The sequence below is a fragment of the Lates calcarifer genome, linkage group LG1 (genome assembly GCF_001640805.2).
Source record: "Lates calcarifer isolate ASB-BC8 linkage group LG1, TLL_Latcal_v3, whole genome shotgun sequence".
NCBI classification, from domain to species: Eukaryota; Metazoa; Chordata; class Actinopteri; family Centropomidae; genus Lates; species Lates calcarifer.
This window is the reverse complement of record NC_066833.1, coordinates 17,853,759-17,873,000: the sequence shown is the minus strand read 5'-3', so window position 1 is coordinate 17,873,000 and position 19,242 is coordinate 17,853,759. Positions and strand designations below refer to the sequence as shown.

At 40.1% G+C, this 19,242-nt stretch overlaps 1 long non-coding RNA gene across 3 annotated transcripts in view; it reads right to left on the bottom strand.

Moving 5' to 3' along the window:
- Window positions 1–19,242, bottom strand: part of LOC108882958 (uncharacterized) — a 77,443-nt gene that overhangs the window by 13,851 nt on the left and 44,350 nt on the right. The window contains exon 3 of one of the 3 annotated variants that reach the window (XR_001960855.2): window positions 1,807–1,894. The exons of 1 other annotated variant lie outside the window; for it this stretch is intronic. This is a non-coding gene — a long non-coding RNA (uncharacterized LOC108882958). Of the gene's footprint in view, window positions 1–1,806; window positions 1,895–17,971; window positions 18,100–19,242 lie in introns of those variants that run through there. One more of the 3 variants, XR_001960853.2, reaches the window with a different exon arrangement.

Sequence of the window (19,242 nt, the reverse complement as noted above, 5' to 3'; positions counted from 1 at the left end):
ATTGAAGGAACAAAGATCCAGGTTTTACATATGTTAGGCAGGGGAGGTCTTGGGAACTCCTGTCTCTGAGGTAAACAAGGGCCTTCATGACAAATGATGCCCATGCTGAGATCAGATAGTTAACAAGAGATCCCCTTATTAACCAGGTCTGCATAGATAATTGGCACTTGAGCCTCACATTTTGAATCTGGCCTGAGCAGTGTCATTTATCAAGAACCCGAGCATGCTGTCAAGGCTCCATAATAAGCTGCAGTAACTGATGAATCAAGATTAGGCGGATAGATTGAGAATGAAGGAGGAGAAAATGGGCCACAGCTACATTGCAGGGGGGGTTAGCTTGATATTCATAACATTAAAGTGGTATTATTCCTTACAGGGAGGGATCTACCCTGTGTTAGAAGCTATAGTTGTGAAACAGCACCAGCTCGACAGCGTCATGATGAAGAGTCTCACTAAAGATTACAACACTTTTCTCTCATCTGCATATACCACAGCTGTTTGACCTGGAGAAGGAGAATTTGTGGATTGTTGGCTTATCAGAACATTTTGTAAGTTCTCTTCAGATATTTTTTCTGAGAATTGTTAAGAGTTTTCAATTATATGAAACAGCTGGTCACACTACAGAAAATTTATCAGCAACAAATTTGATTTGAATGGATTCATACACACAGAGCTCTCTGGTTTTTACTTTTCTAATGTGAGGAGCTGCTGTGTGTCTTTGTGGTATCTGATACTAAAATCTTTTTTTTTAGTTAGTTTTTTTTATGTTGGTGTGTTTGTCAGACAGAACAAGCACTTTGAAGATGTCACCTAAGGCTTTGGGAAACTAGACAGTTTTTACTGATTCCTGTTTTTCTTTCATTTCTCTTAGACAACACCATTAGTAAAAAAAAACAAATTAAGAAAATCATTGCCAGAATAATTGATAATGAAAACAATCATTAGTTACAGCCATAAATCAACACTGCTTTGATTTGCCAAACATTCATATGACTCATATGAGACAGTAATAGATTTCACTGTTGCCTCGTGTTTAGAAATAACCACTGAGTTTGGGCAAATTGCTTGTGTTATACAATATAATTGGCATTAGCTAAACAATGCAGAAGCTCATTATCCCTATTACTGCTTACAAGTATATCAATCAAAACAATAACAGCAGATACCAGCTCCTCGCCAGAGCAACATAAGTAGGCCTATTCATTCCAAACCCACTGAAGAACGGTTTCTACTGGTTGGTCACTTGTCTGTCTTCACAGCATTTTAATGTAATTATAAATGTGTATGTATGTGTGTGTCCACCATCCCTCTTATCTCACTGGTATATAAGTGTAGATAATTACAGATGATGGGCCGGTGATCAGCTGCAGGTATGGGAGCCACCTCAGGCCTCACCCAGCCTTGCACCTCCAGCGCTCCCCTGCTCTGTCAGGCATGTTTGGCAGCGTCTCCTTTCCCTAAGTCTCCAGCTGTCCAGTGGGGTGCGCCAAGTCACAGCAGGAGTGCCTGCCTCTCCATCTATGGCCCATCTCTTTCTAGGAGTGTAAGATGTGAGTGTGTGTGTGTGTGTGTGTTTGGGTGTGGGGGTGGAGGGGTTGGAGGGGGTCGTCTCTGTACTCGCATTACTCACTAGCAGACGGAGCACGCTGCCAGCGCCCAGCATGTCCGCCTACACGCCCCTGCCCTGCCGGTTAGACCTCACGGTTGGAGGAGATGATGGAGAGAATCTGGGATCCAGGAGGGGGGTGGATCCAGAGGAATCTGAGAGACAGAGAAAGACAGACAGAAGCCCAGAAGCTTACCTCCATCCCACAGGCCGATCCTCGGACAGCCCGACCTGATATGGTAGTCTGAAGTCTCCTTGTTGGGGTTCTTTTGGGGGTGGGGGGTGTTTCTTTGAAATCACAGCTAAATGATTTGTTTGCTTTGGTATTATCCCTGCCCCTTATTATTGTACCATGAATTCTACAGGCATCGTTCTTAGCACAGTAGCTTTATGTTGATCTTGATGTTGACAGTTCAATTTCAATTAATCATTGTTTAAAATACCACTGAAGAATTTCTATTTGCCAGTTTGAAGGACTTTTCAAGAGTAGTTAATATATTTACAAAAACAGGAAAGAAAAGGAAAATGTTGGCAGAGTCTGATTACAGAAAGTTTAAAAAGCACCATCCTGTGCTTGATGTCTGTTCAGAGTATATGTATTTGCAACATTAGAATAATAAGTGACTTCTAGCACACGAAGAAAACAAGATGATGATCTTAATTTTCTAAATGTACCAATGAGTCACATGTTAAAATGTAGATTGGTGCTGAACTGTAGCAGAATACTCTTAACAACTGCTTAGAAACAATAAAAAAGAAAGACAGAAATCAGATAATGTTCATCATCATCATTGGGACAAATTCTCAACAACAAATCCTCATCCAAATATAAATAACTACAGAGGGGCTCATTACCAACAGCCAGCATTACTTTCATGTGCCCACAGGGGGCTCTAGTGTACCACAGATTTTACTGCCATGAGTCTGTTAGCTGCTGCTCAGAGACCAGGGCGCAGATTGTATTGAGGGTAGACCTTTTGAACTGCTGTGCTGTACAATTGATATAAACATTAACCAAGCTTATACGCAAATCAGAGCGTAAGCATGCTATAATGGCGCAAATTAAGTGCAAAAGGAGGTAAAAATAGTTAAAAGAAAACAGCAATGTACTCAAAATGTGGTGTAGCACGGCATCAAAGTGGTACAAAATAACAGTAAAAAGCTGAAAGCCTGAGTGAATACACAGCTTATCTCGATCCTGATATTTCTGACTATACGTATGCGTGTGTGTGTGTGTGTGTGTGTGTGTGTGTCTGTATGAAATTCCAAGGTGGTGAACAGTACTTGATGAGCTAGCTCTGGAGACCTCTGAATTTTAATGATGTTGGAGATGATATTGTGTGTCCTTCAGCTTGTTATACTGACACAAGCACTCCATAAATCATCATACCTAGCTATCGTAAAATCAATACCAAACTGCTACCTCAGCGCTAACGCGTAATAAGTTTTTCAGCCATCTAACAGCTTAAACTTTGCTGTAATGCCGTTCGACCTATAGGTTAAGATCAGAGCATGCTTAATTTGTTTTGTAATAGAGAGTTTCTAATCCTTAATGAAGCACCTATTAGGGAGGCTTTTGTTGGCACATTGGTGATCAGTTGGTGGAACAGCCACTGCAATTAAGTTTGAATCTTTGTCCTGGAGCAAAAAAAGGAAAAAGAAAATAAAAAAAGAGGGGGTTGGAGGAAAAAAAGGAAAGCTTCAACTGGTCAATAAATGTTAATCCAGTCAGAACTCGTCTGTGCCTTTGAACAGGACTCATGCTGGGTTTTTTTCACATGTACTTGCTTCATCCTTTCCCTAAGAGAGGCCATCCCTTAAGGATACCGCCACTGATCCCGAGACCAAACTACCACTCACTAATAAGAGCCCATGTGTAAGCAATATTGTCCACATTAAACACATTATTACCAGGCTTTGTGTAAAACATAGGCCATAAATACATCCACAGAAATTGCTCTTTTAAAAAAAATGGAGACTTTGGTTTCTATAAGAATGCAGAAATAATGGACCAGCTATTAGGTTAATGGTGATGAAGTTAAAATAAATCAAAGGTACCAGTGCAATTAGTTTGTTTTATGGCTTGATGGATGTAAGAATTCATTGCTACTTTCATTTTTGTCTTCTTTTGCACTGCAATTATTCCTGCATGTTTTAGTCAAAGACCAAACAACATGCAAATGAAAAGAAAAGGAAAACTGCAAATGATAAGCCTCATGTAACTTTGTGGTGGTGTTTCTTTTTTTTTTTTTTCCTTTTAGGATGATAGCTATAACTGGGGCAGTATTTCTGAGACAAAACATATGTAAAAGCCTTTGCACAAGAGAGAAGCCATTGCCACAATTTCTGAAGCGTAAACAGCTTATGAAAGTCAAATGGATATGTGGCATAATCTGACACGGAGAGTCGCTGCTTCAAAAACATCCCTAACAAACCACAATGCCCGACAGCAGCGACAATAGTTGCATGTTTTTAAACGCTCCACAGGTGATGGAGCTGTAATATCAGCCGTGGCAAGAAATGAAGTCAAGAAGTGAAATTAAACAGGTATTTATACATGAGAAAATCATTCCTTTTGTTTAACTGACAAATAAATCGAGTGCTCATCAACAGGAATACACCAAATGCTGTATATTATATGATCACCAGCTTTCAGAAAAAAAACACAAAAAGCCGACACAGGTCACAACCCCAAAATTTCAGGTTCCAAAGATTAAGCATTTAAAGTGACATGGCACCGCTATCAGCTTGCAACTCATGTTTTTTGGCAGGGGGAACACCCACATACCCATGGTTTTTTGGGGTTTCTGACGTTGGCTGTGATTTACACGCAGTAAGAGGTGGCGACCAATTGTCAGAGGTCTTGCTGGCTGACCCTGAAACATCTGTGTTTAGGGTCTGTTGCTGATTGCACAGCAGACACAGCAGCTAAGGGAACGGTGTAACCCTGGCATTAGAGCAGCCTGGAAAAAAATGAATGGCAGCAACAAATAATTTAATTTTTAAAGTAATGTTTAGCAAAGCAGGCACAGATTTCTAGAGCTTTATAATAAAAAAAGTTATACAAAAAAAAAATCGCTGGGAGTTACATTCTGCTGTCTGTTATCTGATACTGCATCTGTGTTCTGTCTTGTCAAAAATTCATTTTTCAAAAATGAATCATAACTGATAAATCTTTATGCCTGAAGGTGAACTTCTGTGATGCTAACATTTTTTCTGATACTGATAAGAAGACATAAATCATTCAGCCAACAGTAACAGAGAATGTTTCCTGACTTAAGGGGGAAACTCACCTTAAAATAGAATTCTATGTAACATTTCATTTTTGTTCAATGTTCAATGTATATTTGTGGACAAATAATTCCCACAGTTTAAAAGTGGTAAGGAGGAGAAAGGGTAATTTAATCAGTTTAAGGGAGACACTATTTTCTATTTGATAACTGGTTTGACTGTTGTGAAGATCATTTTACTGTACTTTTTTTGCACTGCAAAATGGCTAACTGAAACTTCCTCACTATATATCTCACTATATAAATATAATGCCATATTTTATAATGAAAATATATAACAGTTTTCAGAGATCAGAGTGAAACTGGCAGTGTTCACATACTTTTTTTTTTTTAGGTTTGAGGTTAATGGAATTTCCCCGTTAACTCACTTTTCCCACAAGTTTATTTGCACAGGATGTTACCATCTTTCTTGTTGATTAAAATCAGATATATATTGTCAAATGTCGAGAATATGTTAATTTATTTAAATATATTTTATCCTAAAATAATATGAAAATATTTCATTATTTCTCAGAGATGCTGATCAGTTGCCAATGCATGTAGTTAGTGTTACTCTGCGACAAAGTTAGATTTTTTTTAAATCTTTTTTTTTCTTTTTTGGATCAAAAGAGAAGGTAAACTTTCATTTTTCAATTTTCAATTTTCTTTACATTTCCCAATAAAACAAAAGTCTTGTAGCTGTAGCTTCTGTTGTAATGTTATCAGTTATGTCGTGTATTTTAAGAGGTTTCTCTTTCCTTTTTTTCTTCTTCATAGTTTTAACTTGGTGGTGACATTTGATTATATTCACACATGAAGGACAGCCAGTATAAAATCAAAGGAAGAACAACTATGCTTGAAGGTACATTTCTCTTTAACAAAAGGGGGTGTTATTTAAGCTTTAGGTTTCTAATTTACTGGTCAGACAAAAGAGAAAAAAGAGCTTATGTATATACTGTACAGATACATCCTCAATATTTAATAAGGAATCAGTGGCACAATAAGACAATACATGTCTTTAGGTGTTATTTAAGTTTCGTCTTCAGAATTGAGTTTGCTACTGACAGTGGCAACAGTCATGAACTTACAAAAGATGTTGAAATAGTGACTTTACAGAGAAGTCTCTTATTTAAATACAAGGCTAAATTGGAGCAGCCTGGTATCTTACATGTCTGTCACAGGCCTCCCATGTGGCTCTGATGGGGCTGTTAGGGACTGGCGAGGCCAAACCGGGGCGGGGATCGAGGGGGAGGGGAGGATTTACACTTAAGGCCAGAGCTGGGATCCGTCAGTGTGGGCGGGTCAGGTCGTCTCCGGTGTGACCTGCCACCTCTGATGAAGCTCTGAAAAGTGCAGTCCGACCCTAATGCTGAGCAGTCGTCCCTCACTGTCACAAGCCTGAATTGAGACCACTTACTGTAGTGTAACACTCCTTTGTTTTTTGTTGTTTTTTACTCTTTGTGCAATTTGTAAATTATAATCTCAAAAATATCTTTTTGAAATTAAAGGTAAAAAATGATGCGAACAGTGACAAATATCAATAACTGTGAAATCTTAAGTAGAGAATTCTAATTTTAAAATGCAGCAAAATATAACCACTCGCCTGTCTGCATGAAAAACACAGCAATGCCTCTCAATTAAACCTGCACAGCAGCAGCTTACCACTTTAGAACACACAGATGTAGTTTTTCACAATTGTATGATCTGCCAAAAAGTCCAGTCTCGCCCTTTGTTGAGCATCTACAGAGGAAGAAACACGGATAATAAAGGTCTCTTTATGATGAGGCTCCTGCACACAGAGGCACAAAAAAACTTAAGAAAAAAGATCTATCAAGAGGTGGGAATTACATTGCCCTGTGCTGGGGTGGGAAAAATGAAGCAGGCATTTCTGAGCTAGCTGGCAACATAACCTTCAGAAACATCCTATTTTTCATTAGAGTTGTGTCAGACAGCTATGCCTTTAATAACATTCATCCCCCTACCAAGGAGAGGATAACTCAAGCTTTAGGCACATAATGAATGGGAGAATAGGCCCTGGCGCTGTTAAGAGCAGGACAGCCAAACAGGCAGAGCTGCACTGCTGCACTCATGGCAAGTCTTTCACAGCACGGCATCCTCCTGTATTAACGCCATGCAAATGAACAGTCAGATGCTTCCTGAGGTGGCTCTCTAATGTGGCCCTGTTAATTACTGTCATTAGAGCAGGGGCTAGGAGAGAGGACTAACAAGCCACCGTCCTCATGATCTCTGCATTTGAAAGTCATCTTCGGCGATAAAAACATGTCAGAACCCCAGTAAGAAAATTGCAAATTGCCAAATTTGCTGACAGAGTGGAAAATTTTTCTGCTGACTCTGAGCACGCCTGCCGGTGATGGATGCATTCTTGACACAGTCTTGGTGTTTAGACTTAAGAAATAATGAGTATCAATGTCCCAACCGTGGAATATGCAAAGATGAAGGAGCGCTGTGTGGGTTTAATTAAGGGAAGCCGAGGCAGGAGCTGCTTTCAAACAGAGTGACCCAACATGATCAGGTTCTTATTGTTGTCATTTTTGTACTGAAATATGGGCCAGTAAGGTACAGGCAGCCCTTTAATAAGACCGACGTAATGTCACAGAAAGCGTGAGTACGAGGCTGCTAATGCACTGTAGATGTAGCCCAGATGTATTTTGGTGCAGCACGTCTTGGTTTCAGGGACACAGGTTAACATGTAGAGCATCATTCAAATAAGCGAGCTCTCTGAATCAGCAGTTTACTTTAAGATCAGTTGAATTGGTTTTCACTGCATCATTACAACCACGGGGGGTGTGGGCACTCATTGTTTCCACAGTCAAGTAAAGTATTTTGTTTTACAAATGTCCTCCGGCAGTTCACACTCCCTGCATCAAGGGGGGGGTGGAGGGAAAAAATGTTTCTCATACTTCAGAGAGCAAACCAAAATATCCCCTATTATGTCTGTGATGCATCAAATCCCTGGTGTGGCCTTGAATTTAGTTTCTCCCCCAAAAACTGCAGGGTGACACGGTCAATATATTCAACACACGAGGCCACGTCCAGGCTAATATAGAGGACTTTTCTCTCCTCTTCTCCTCTCTTTCTTTGTCTCACTTTTTTCGCCCTCGTTCCTTCCTCTGTTTTTCAAACGTCTGTGCTGTTGAGGACAAATCAAAGGCTCTATTTTACTAATAGTAACACTGAGCAGACTGTGAGGTGGCTGTGGGGATAATGAGGGACTGCAGAGATGTGAAACAGACAGGCTGAAATGGATAATTAGGACAGAAAGTTTCTGCGATGCCCGTGACACTCTACGGGAAATAGGATCATTAAGTTCTATATAAAATCTCTCTATGTACAGCGTATCTATATAACATTGCTCATCCTCTTCATCCTTTTCATTACAACTTTTCATTTCATTACAACTGAGCTCTGTTTAATTTAAGGTGCAGCCCTTACTTCTGTTTTAGAGAAATGTCAGAATGTAGCCACTTTAACTATCTTTATAACTACCTGTGAATATATTTAGCATAATTACGGCTTTGACCTGCTGGAGAAACACATGAATACCTCTTGTCCTTTTGCATGACTGCCCACTTTTAGTTATTCTGTGAATCCAACAGTCTAGTTCTGAAATGTAGGTATCTGAGTTAAAGGCTGCGGTGTTTGATTGTTAAGACAAGACGTGAATGAAAAGGACAGCCTCACTACAGGTCTGTAGTGCTCAGGGAGCTTTTCATATTGTACCAGAGAGGGTCTGGTGCAGGCAAACTGGATAATGAACTGCAAATGCTGTTAAAAGGCATTTGAGGGAGATATCATGTGATGTTGCTCTATTATGATTAGATTTCTCCTTGACAATATGAAAAGATCAAATCAATATCTACTGAGATTTTGATGATCCACCAAGCCACCCCCGTCCAGTTCTCCCTCCCCAGCCTCTATTGAGAGCGCATGATCAGACATCACCACAGTAACATCAGGCCTTACTCTGCTACTGTGAAAATATGTAACTTCGATTAGTGAAATGCTGAACAAAATGACCTGTGCTTTGGATTCGCTCCCAAATGTTGCTGTTTGGGTACTGATGACAGGACCTATTGTGTTTCACTTTAAAGCAATTCAATTAGGAGTCATTAGTCCTCTGAGTGATTACCAGTGGCCTATCGATAGAGAGGAAGGACACGCTAATTAAAGGGCATTTAAATGTTTCTCAGTGCAGAGTAATGGGGAGAAACACAGCATTTAAAATGCAGTTTGGAGGAAAATATCCTTGCACAGCAAATGACCAACATAACATGTTCACTTTGCTCTCTGCAAATTCCCTTTATAGACGCATATATACGGGAATGGATCCCAGAGGAATACTAAAATGTGGTCATACAACAGTCACCAAGAAGCTAGCAGCCCTGCTAAAACGCAGGTAAATATTCAGATGTTATGGTTTTCCACTTTAGAAAAAATAAAAAAAGACAGATAAATGGCAAAACTGATGTAAAATCATGGCGGGTATTTATAGTGAATATGTGAAATTGAATACAGGGATTCCACTCAAAGCGAGGAGCAGATTATCTTTCATTTTTAATTGACTGTCAGTGCATCTTTGAATTCACTGTATCAGAGATGGATAGGTACTTTCACTGCCTATCATGAAGTTAATTCCATTCTTAGATGAATGGTAGTGATTATGTTGAAGGAAGGTGACTTACTCTAAATCCGCTTCCCTTTTCTATAATAAGTTGCTGTTTTTTCTAAGCAATCACACTATGCACTGTGAAAACCATCAGAGGTGAAATTAAAGATGAATACAGAAAGGCTTACTGTTTGAATACATACTGAAAACCTGCTCCTCTTAATTAAAAATAACTCACAAATGAAATAATACAGCATTTGCAGAGATCACAAAATCATATTTCATTTCCAGGTGTATTTCTAGAGACTCATCAGCCATAGCACAAGGACACTACACCTCTACAGTGTTGATAGGACTGCTTTGTGTTAACATAGTGAGAGAAATATTGATTAAAGTATGATAAGAAGAAGCTCCAGTCCCAGGGCAGAGCCTCTACAGCTATGATTAAATACACTGCACAGAATTAGGACCTATATCTCAAAGAGAAGCAAACCCTGTGTATCTGTATCAAGCGAATTATTTTTCCCACTGATATAGAATCAAAGTGTATAAGAGCTCTAAAGTCCTAATTATAGCTGTTTTGATATCAAAGTAGATACAGTCCATGGCTGCATCCTACTTTTGAGAATTACTGTCCCAAATATTTCAAACATAATCACAGGTTGGATCACATCACTACAACTGTCATGGCTTCTTACTGTTTGGCCAAAAACATGTCAAAGATAGAAGATGGCTCTTGAAATGATGCAAAACAAAACCTTGAAAGGAATCTCACAAATATTAAGTAGATGATATAAAGTACGTAAGACTGTACTTACAATAGTGAATGTAACATGATCATTTTATGATGTAATGAGGTCATGGCCAAATTAAGTGCCTTAAAAATAAACCTGAACTATATTATAGGTGGGTAACAGCTTGATAATGAGTAGTTACAAACAAGCAATTTCTGATTAAAGATGTTTTCAGCTTGCTTGTAGCTTGTAGCAGTGAACAGCACTGTACTGAAGAAACCATTCACTTCACTGACAGAAAGATGCCATCATTAAATTAGGTCATAGAAATGATTTGCAGGAATTTTTGCAGATATTAACAAAACTACAAAAGTGCTTTTTATATATATATATATATATATATATATAAATATATATATATAAATATATATATATATATATTTCCATTTTGATAAAATACAAAATGCCACAGTGGTCTGATGAATCTGACATAAATACAAAATAATAAATAACTCTGAACACTGAATTTTATATATGAAGTTGTACCAATAATTCTTTCTATTTATCAGCAGGGATGCTGTAAGAGATAATACCACAGCTCCAGGTATGAACATGAAAAATGTCAGTAATGATCCATCCACACTAGCTTATGTATTGTGTACAAACATGATTGGATCAAGCCTGACATGCACTTGGATGGGAGCACTTTATGAAGCTTAAAGAGGAGGAATGTTGTGTATATAATATGACACACATACTGGAATCTAAACACTGTTTTCAACTGTCAGCAGGTAAGTCAATGAGAGCAAGGAGCAGTTTCCAGATTTTTGCATTGAGATCGGAAGCCTTGGTTTTTTTGCATAAAAGTTATAATACTTAAAAGCTGGATGATGCAATTTTGCATGCCAGCTGCATTCTTGGCTTTTAGTTACGCAGCCGAAATAACTGTGAGAAATGTCCCCTTGGTCTGACTTTTATTCCTCACCTTATTCCCAATGTCATTCATTTGCCACTGAAGGTAACAAGCCTTTTCCACTCTGTGCTCTGTAACGGCAGACCTTTAATAGCCATTTCCCGGTGTGGCAAGGGGAGAGAGGGGGAACATGTTTATTTGTGTGTCTGCACATGCCTCTCCAGCGATTCTCTCTGCTCCACTCACCCAGCTGCTGGCTGGAGGAGTGATTCATGGGCCTGACAGATGCCTGGTGCAGCTGGATCTGTCCTTGATCATCCCAAAAGCCTGGACAGCACTGTCATTCACCATTGCCCAAATTATCTCTGTATTGACTGCAGAACCCTCTGTGACAGCGCCGTAATGGCTAATTACCCAGGATGCTTTGGGTACTTTTAAACCCCAGAGTGTTCTCTCGCTGTCTTGCCATGTGGCTGCTGCTGCTACTGCATGTCGTTGTGAGGGCCAACGTTTTCTCTAGCCTCACCTGAGCACCACGGCTTAAGGATCCCGGGGAAAAAATGTCCATGCAACAGAAAACAAGGCATGATATCCTCTTTTCCAGAAATTATGCAGTGATGCCAAAGTAACAAAACACTTTTCTTATGGTCTCAGTGGTGTTTGGTGGGCTGTCGCTTGTGACATCTCATAGAAGTGAAATGTGCACATAAATTAGTATTTACGGTCTGTCTGTTTCTCTGTCCTTCTCTGCATATCAGGGGAATTACCTTGTGAAAAACACACTCACAGTTAATTATCAAAATCTGTCTGATAATGTTGGAAAAATTGGCGAACTGAAATCTGTTTCGGTATGTAAATATGAAAGTGCATTTAATCATGAAAACACATTTTAGGGAGAAAAGGGCTACATAAAAAGCACCCAGAGAGTTTTCTATTTCAGTCAAAAAGTCCACCGTAAGCATACCCATCTGCAATTCTATAGCTCCAATGTTACTTTAGACTTTGAGATGCATTTCAAGAGGAAGGTGACAGAAAGAAGTGAAAAGAAATGAACAGAGAGACAGAGAGAGGGAAGGAGAAGGTGAGGGAATAGAGGGTACAAAATCCCATCCTGACTGTTAGAGAAGATGATGAGGTCCCTTGAGAATGGACAGAGCAGAGAGGGAGCAGCTTTTCCTCACAAAGACTCCAGTAATTTGCCACATCCTGTCCGCACACCCGGCATGGAAGCCACTCTGTCCTTAATTACCAGGATAACAAACCCATCCCCTCCTACTGCTCCTCATGGTCCTGTTCTCCTCATGTTACTTTCCCCCTGCAGCCAACGTCACCACCACCCAGGCTTCCTGCACTCCTCCTTCCCATCAGTGTCGGGGTTGAAATGGATTGCCTCTGCCTTGTGTCTGCAGACAGTGGAAGGATGGACACCAAATAAAGTGATAAAAGCTGAGAGAATGGCCCTGCCTCGGTTAGCAGCTCTGATCTTGACGGACAGGGGCATTATAATGACACAGGGGCCTCACCTGGATAAACTAGCAGTTCTGACAGTCCTGTTAGCCATATACACAGGGGAAACCCTTTAGACAAGCCCACTACCACTGATGGTCTCCAGGTAATGACACTGGTAAAATATGTTGATTAGTCCTCAATAACAATTAGTGATTTTATTGCAGTTGAAATTTTCTCACTGTAAAAGTCCATTTGCAGTCCATTAATTACTTCTTGTTTCCAGAAATTCTGTAAATAATCATTAAAATCTACACCATAAAACACTGCAAACCTTGTATCTTGTAATGACATCTCTGACATGAGAGAACCAGAGAATAGGGGCCGTGGCCTTTTCGTCTGGCCATCGTCTGTCATCTCCAAGATGGCGCCGTGTCTGCCTCAGCTTTATTTGCATTGGCTTTTGCATATGTTTGCGTTGCTGCATTTGTCCTGACTCCACAGAATCAAAATGGGGGGTGGGGGGTGACACTACAGTCCTGCCGTGCCACAGTATATCCAGATACATTCAGCTCAGAGGAAATGACGAGGCTGTGTTAGCACAACGTTTGTGTGCCTTTTCTTCTGTGAACAGGCAGTGGGAGGGTCTGATATTCCTGGGGGTGAAGGGGTTAGAGGGGTGTGTGTGTCTGTGTTACCAGTCACCTGCTGCTAAATCCTATTAGCAAGGCCTGGGGGTTAAACCAACCATCACCATTAAAGGCCTGTCAGGGGAAAGCCCACAAATAATAGGGCTGATCGCTACAACTCACAAATAATAAGGTGCTTTGATAGAGGATAATCAATTAGTGATAATAGGAAGAGGCTTGACATTCTGAGAGGGGAAAACCAGAAACATGGGGACAACAACACAATACTTGAGAAAAATGAGACTTTGGATTTTGATTAGCTGCTTAAACCTTATTTTTAGGGTGGAAACATTAAATCTAAGAATACACCATTTTATTTATGTATTTATTTACTTTATTTTCATTTCTTATTTCAAAATTGAAAGATTGTGATATCAGAGCTATAACAAATACTGAATGTGTCTTCAAACTGTTTTTTTAATGTTAACACACAAAGTCATGATCAATAACACAAAACCTTTGCTTTGATCTTTACATCTAGCTCCTCAGCTATTAATGATAGTCCTGGAGACTGGTGGAAAATAAGGTTTTAAAGGTAACTTGCGGTTACATGTTAGCTCAGCTGAGACTTAAATAGCCATACTTGAGACACTATTTGAATGTTAATGATGTTTGCGCGGTTATACTGCAGCAATCTTAAATTACTCATCACAGTTGTATTCAGCACATCTTTGAACAGACAGTAAAAATGTCTGTCTTGACTTTTCAACTACATCAAGGACAAAAGGTGCTTGGTTCTGAGGCCTTGTTGCCTCTTAGAATGAACTACAAGTGAAAATCATAAAGTAGATATTGTTATTCAAGGATTAGAGTGTCAGCCTAAACATTTCCATATGTTTTCTACAGCGAGGAAAACGAGGTGAGAAGAAATTGGCAAAGCAAGTGTTAAATGAGATGAGAAGTGACAGTTTACATCTCCAGCCACAATTAACACGTTGATGGCGATTTTCGCTGGGCCCCTCACAGTGATAATGCCTGTTGTCAAATCTGTTTAGCACGCCAAATCTCCTGGAGCCTTCAGCTAGGCAGCAAGCTTTTGACAGATTGAAGGTTCAGAGATAGGCTATCATGACAGATGGAAGCTGGCATCGATGTTCAGCTCTCGCCAATCACAGGGGACCTGCCCCCCTTATTCTGCGGGGCACAGCTCCGCAACCTTCCCCCCTCTGATGGGAGCAGGGGATGGCATTGTTAAGCAGTGCATCTGTGAGACTCAGTCTCCTCTGATGGAAGCATAAGGCAAAGAGCTCTCAAGCAAAAGACGGCCACTGCTGTAAGCACATTTCAGATATGATGGGAGGCTAGCTCGAGGGAATTGAGAAGGAGAAAAAGTTTGAAACATTTTGAGGAGCAGAGGAAGACCCAGGAGAGAAAAGAGTGTTTGCAGCAAGCCTCAGCTATTCAGTAATGCCATCATTAAATTTGATTATTACCCAAATGCTGGCAAATGCTCTGTACAGTCACAGCACAGTGGAGTCTGACAGACACATTTACTTGATCATTCATTATATCTGATTAGAAGAATGTCATTTTTCCTCTGACCAACAGTATAATCTCACCTCTTAAATACTTAACACTGAGAGGGAAAATCAATTTACATAGCCTTGGCTTGTGTAGAAAGTCCTCCTTAGAACTCAGACTACAGTATGATTACCCTTAATGAGATCCATCTGAAATGGTGGCACAGGAAAAACTCATTAAACTGAGCTTGTTCTAATCAGACAGGCTTATATGGATTTTGCAGACATCAGAAATTGTTCTGAAAAAGAAAAATACATCAGGGCCTCTGAAACAGAAGAAGGGATCCGATAATTAAGTATCTGCCATGCGCTGATGATATCACGAGTGTTAATGATCACTATAATGACAGTTCACGCAGCACCCAGTTGATTTACAATACACCTACTGTGAGGCACCACTGCGACAAACACTGCAGCAAACACATCCAAGCGAAAAACAGTTTAGTATAGATTAAAAAGCCATAAGTTAGACCCAAAAGGCACTTTTAGGGAAAAGAATTAAATGCTTACTTGCACTATAAGATTTCCACAGGTAGATAACTTTAAGATGCAGTGTTGTTGGTTTACTTGCTGGCAGACAGCCCTCTAAGTTGTTTGGTCTCTCCCTCCCTGTTTAGGCGAACACATTGTTGATTCAGACCCATCATGTTGAGGCTTGAGGTCACCCTGTCTCAGGCTTGGCTAGTTAGCAGCAGCCCACCTGATGGCCCAGAGGAAATCACAGCAGCCGCACTCACAGGAGAGGGCCTGACAGCCAGGCCCCGCACCAGAGAGAGGGGTCCAGCCAGGGGGGTGGAGAGAGGAGGGTCAGTAGGGGGGGTGGGGGGGATGGGAAGGGAGAGGGTTCTAGAGGGGGGGGGCGCCTTCAAACGCAGGGAGGGATGAAAGATGGCTAAAGAGGGTGCGATGGTGGGTACTATTATGGTTACTCTAAGTGAGAAAGAGTCAGGTAAAAAAAATGCAGAGGCGTCAGTGATGACAGAAGGAGGCAAGAAAAGAAACACAGTTGATAAAGTGAGGGATGCTAACTTACTGGGTGGTATACTAGAGAGGAAAAACAGGGATGAGATGAGAAACGAGGGAGACAGTTCCTAGGTTAAGTTGTACAAAAAGAGGGAGAGGAGGAAAATTCAGTCAGTAAGAGAGTGATGAGGATCCTCATTCTCAAAGATGGATGCTTGAAATTTTGGGGGGATGGAGAAGGATTTCTGTTCAGTGGTATATGTGGATCTATACAGGGGGCTGGTCTAGTGGTCTAGTTGTCTAGTTTTTCCAACACCTAACAGCAGTTTCTGTTCAAGCAGAAGCAAAAGTGCACTGTGTAAATGAAGTGAGGCATCAGTGTAAGTTATCCTGGGGCAGTGATGCTGCTCTTGCAGAGAAAACGTTGGCTGTAAAATGCTGTGATGAACAGCAGACATTTCCAGTTCACAAGTCTCCCAGTCTCTCCTGAGAGTCTGCTTCATCCCTATTATAGCCAATAATAGCCCATTGTAGTCAAATGCTCTTTCTCTTCACTGTGACTGAATGAGGACACATTATTTACTGAGAGGAGACAACACTAATACACCGCTGCAGAAAACTGCTGACAGGAAGAGGGCAAAAATCATAGGTTTTCCCTCCTAGAGGACGTTACACTTCTTTATATTTATAGTTATGTTTAATAACATCCCACAATCTGCCAATACACCTCCAGACAACCTACACAGTCGCTCTTACTGCAGGCTGAACTACAAGGTGTTCAACTGAGGAGATAGAAATCAATGTTCTTATCTCCACTTTCTACAATAAGTGTACATTGACACTAACAAGGTCATTCTTTATCATATAAAATGAAAGACACTTCTACAAAATGCTAAGTAGCTAAATACAATCATTTGACAAAAACGCTTTTAGGATATATGGGGACGCATCTTTGATTGATGATTACAGATTGTGCAGATCATGAGAAATATACATATCAAGATATAAAAATTAATTAAATGAGTCTTTTAATACTTATTAGTTTCAGTGGATCAAGTCTTTCTTTTCTGAAACATTTCAACTGGACAATTACTGCAAAATGCAGATCAAAACCTCATTGCATCCATGTACCATTTAACACATAGTTTCTTTAGGTTTCCATTTTCTTCTTATGTCCAAAGGCATCTGGAGACAAATGCCTCACCACAAAGTCATACACCATTAATGCAGTCAGTAGTGCTGCAGCCTCAGAATCTTATTATCTTAGTTGGTTCAGCCTCATTAGCTGTTCTATGCATATTAATGGATGGGAAATGGAAAACTATACCCCATTTAAGAACAAAACATGCTCAAAGTACTCGCTGCTTCGAGGTTATAGGACATAACTCACTCTGCAAATTGCTATCATCGGGCTCCTGGCAGAACCCTGCTGTTTTCTTTACCCAAAAGCCCCTGGTTCCCTCGCAGAGACAGAGTTTCATTAACCTGCACTGCATTCAGATGCCATTATGGCTCTAATTATGGCACATGCTCTGGTGAGGAACTGCCTGGGTTCTTAGAGACTTTTATGTCCAGCTGTCCTGTCGCCAAGGCCAGGGTCCTTCCAAATAGAGACGATGTGCTAATCTCAGATGCATTGAAGCTGGCTTTGTCGACTTATGCAGGCTTATCTATCATGGTCACGACTGCATTAGACATAAGACCTCAAGTTTGCAGGCACTGAAGTAGAAAGGAGAGCAAATTAAATTCTTCTCATCTACCTCCTCAGCTGTGTCCAGATTGCATCAGTCAAAAAAAAAAGAAAAGAAAAAAGGAAAAACTTGCACTCCTGAGGATAAAACTAGCAGATAGCAATGCAGAGGTAAGTCTTTATGTTCTGCTTAGTCTCCCCAACAGAAAGACAATGCTGTTATCTACTGTAGCACTACTGTATTTAATGATTAAAAAAGCAAGATAATGACAGTGTGTTTTCTATTCTGGAGTAAGCTGATCTGCCAACAGACCAATGGAGACCTTAGCTTGGGAAACAAATAAAACCTCTGTCCAGTGTCTCATTATCCATGAAAGTATCTCCTTGGCTTCCTCTGTCTAATCAAAGAGAAAGGAAACATAGGAACAAGTTGAAAAATTCCAGCATGAGGGAGATTGAAACAGTTCCCTCAGCGTTGAGCATTGCTCACTCAGAGCAGATAGTGAAGGTAAGAAGATCCTCTGGCAGGTGCTGTGGGCTGTCAGAGCTGTAGATGAGCTCTGCTGCTGGATAACATCTTGCCAAATGCTCGAAGCTTGTCAGTTAAGAGTCTGCCAGAAAATGGTGGACAGCTACTAACCTCTTGGAGAAAAAGACAAAGACCAACAGTAAGTTCCAAGCCATAAAAAGAAAGTTTAAAGTTCCTAGAATGAAATTACCAGTATTGTTACACTGATGAACTTAAGCTTAATAGTTATTGTCTATCAGACACTAATACAATGTTTTTAACAGTCCTTGTCATTTAACTAATTACAATTATTGCCTTTATTTAATCGAGTTACATATGACATGTAAGTTGACTTGTTGATCAGGAGGATGTCACCACTACAATACACAACACACACACATATATACATGAATATTATGCACAAAAATTATTTGTTCTAGAAGGTTACTTCTAGATACTTCTATCTCTCCTCTCTCTTCCTGCCCTCTGCCTGTATCACTGTCCTAATACAATTCCTGCACTGCCAAAACAGTTCCACGACATTCAGAGTTTCTGGGGACTTGTCTGTTCAAGTCTGACAATTATAATACAAATTGTGGTTAATTAAACTGTATCAAGTCATATTATTTATATTAAAAGCACAGTCTGCAGTCCAAATATAAACAGAAGAGTAGATCCATCAGCAAAAGTCAAAACACCAGACTGGGACCTGCTATCACTGGCAAATGGACTGTCAAATCTTTTATAAAATGAAAAAACAGAACACCCAACCGTAAGTCCTTTAAGTTTTCAGACATTGCTCAAAGTTTGTTTAATAAAAACACTAGTCTATATTTTGAATTATAACAAGAAGGGGAACATACAATACACTAACTCTTCAATTAAATATACAAATGTATCTCCATTGGTCAAACTAAATGACTAAATGACTGCGAGCATGGTGAAAGTGTTTTTTTATTACTGCTGATCACACTGAGACTCAACACCTTGGGTGCAGCAGTTTTGCAGTTTGCAATTGTGGTTAACACAAACCAAAACACGCCCAGGTCACCAGTTTGCATTAGCAAACTGCTTTGCTTGGTGAAGAAAATTAAAAATCTACCAAAGGGAAGTGACACAGATATTTATCTCAGGAGTTGGTGGACCAAACCAGACAATGCTGGACATCACATCTGACAGGTAGCAAGACAGGGTGTTCCAATGAGATGCCCGCCTGCTCTGTTCTATAGATATGTAATTAGGCAGCTGCTTGCTACTGTTTTAGCCAAAAGAGCTTT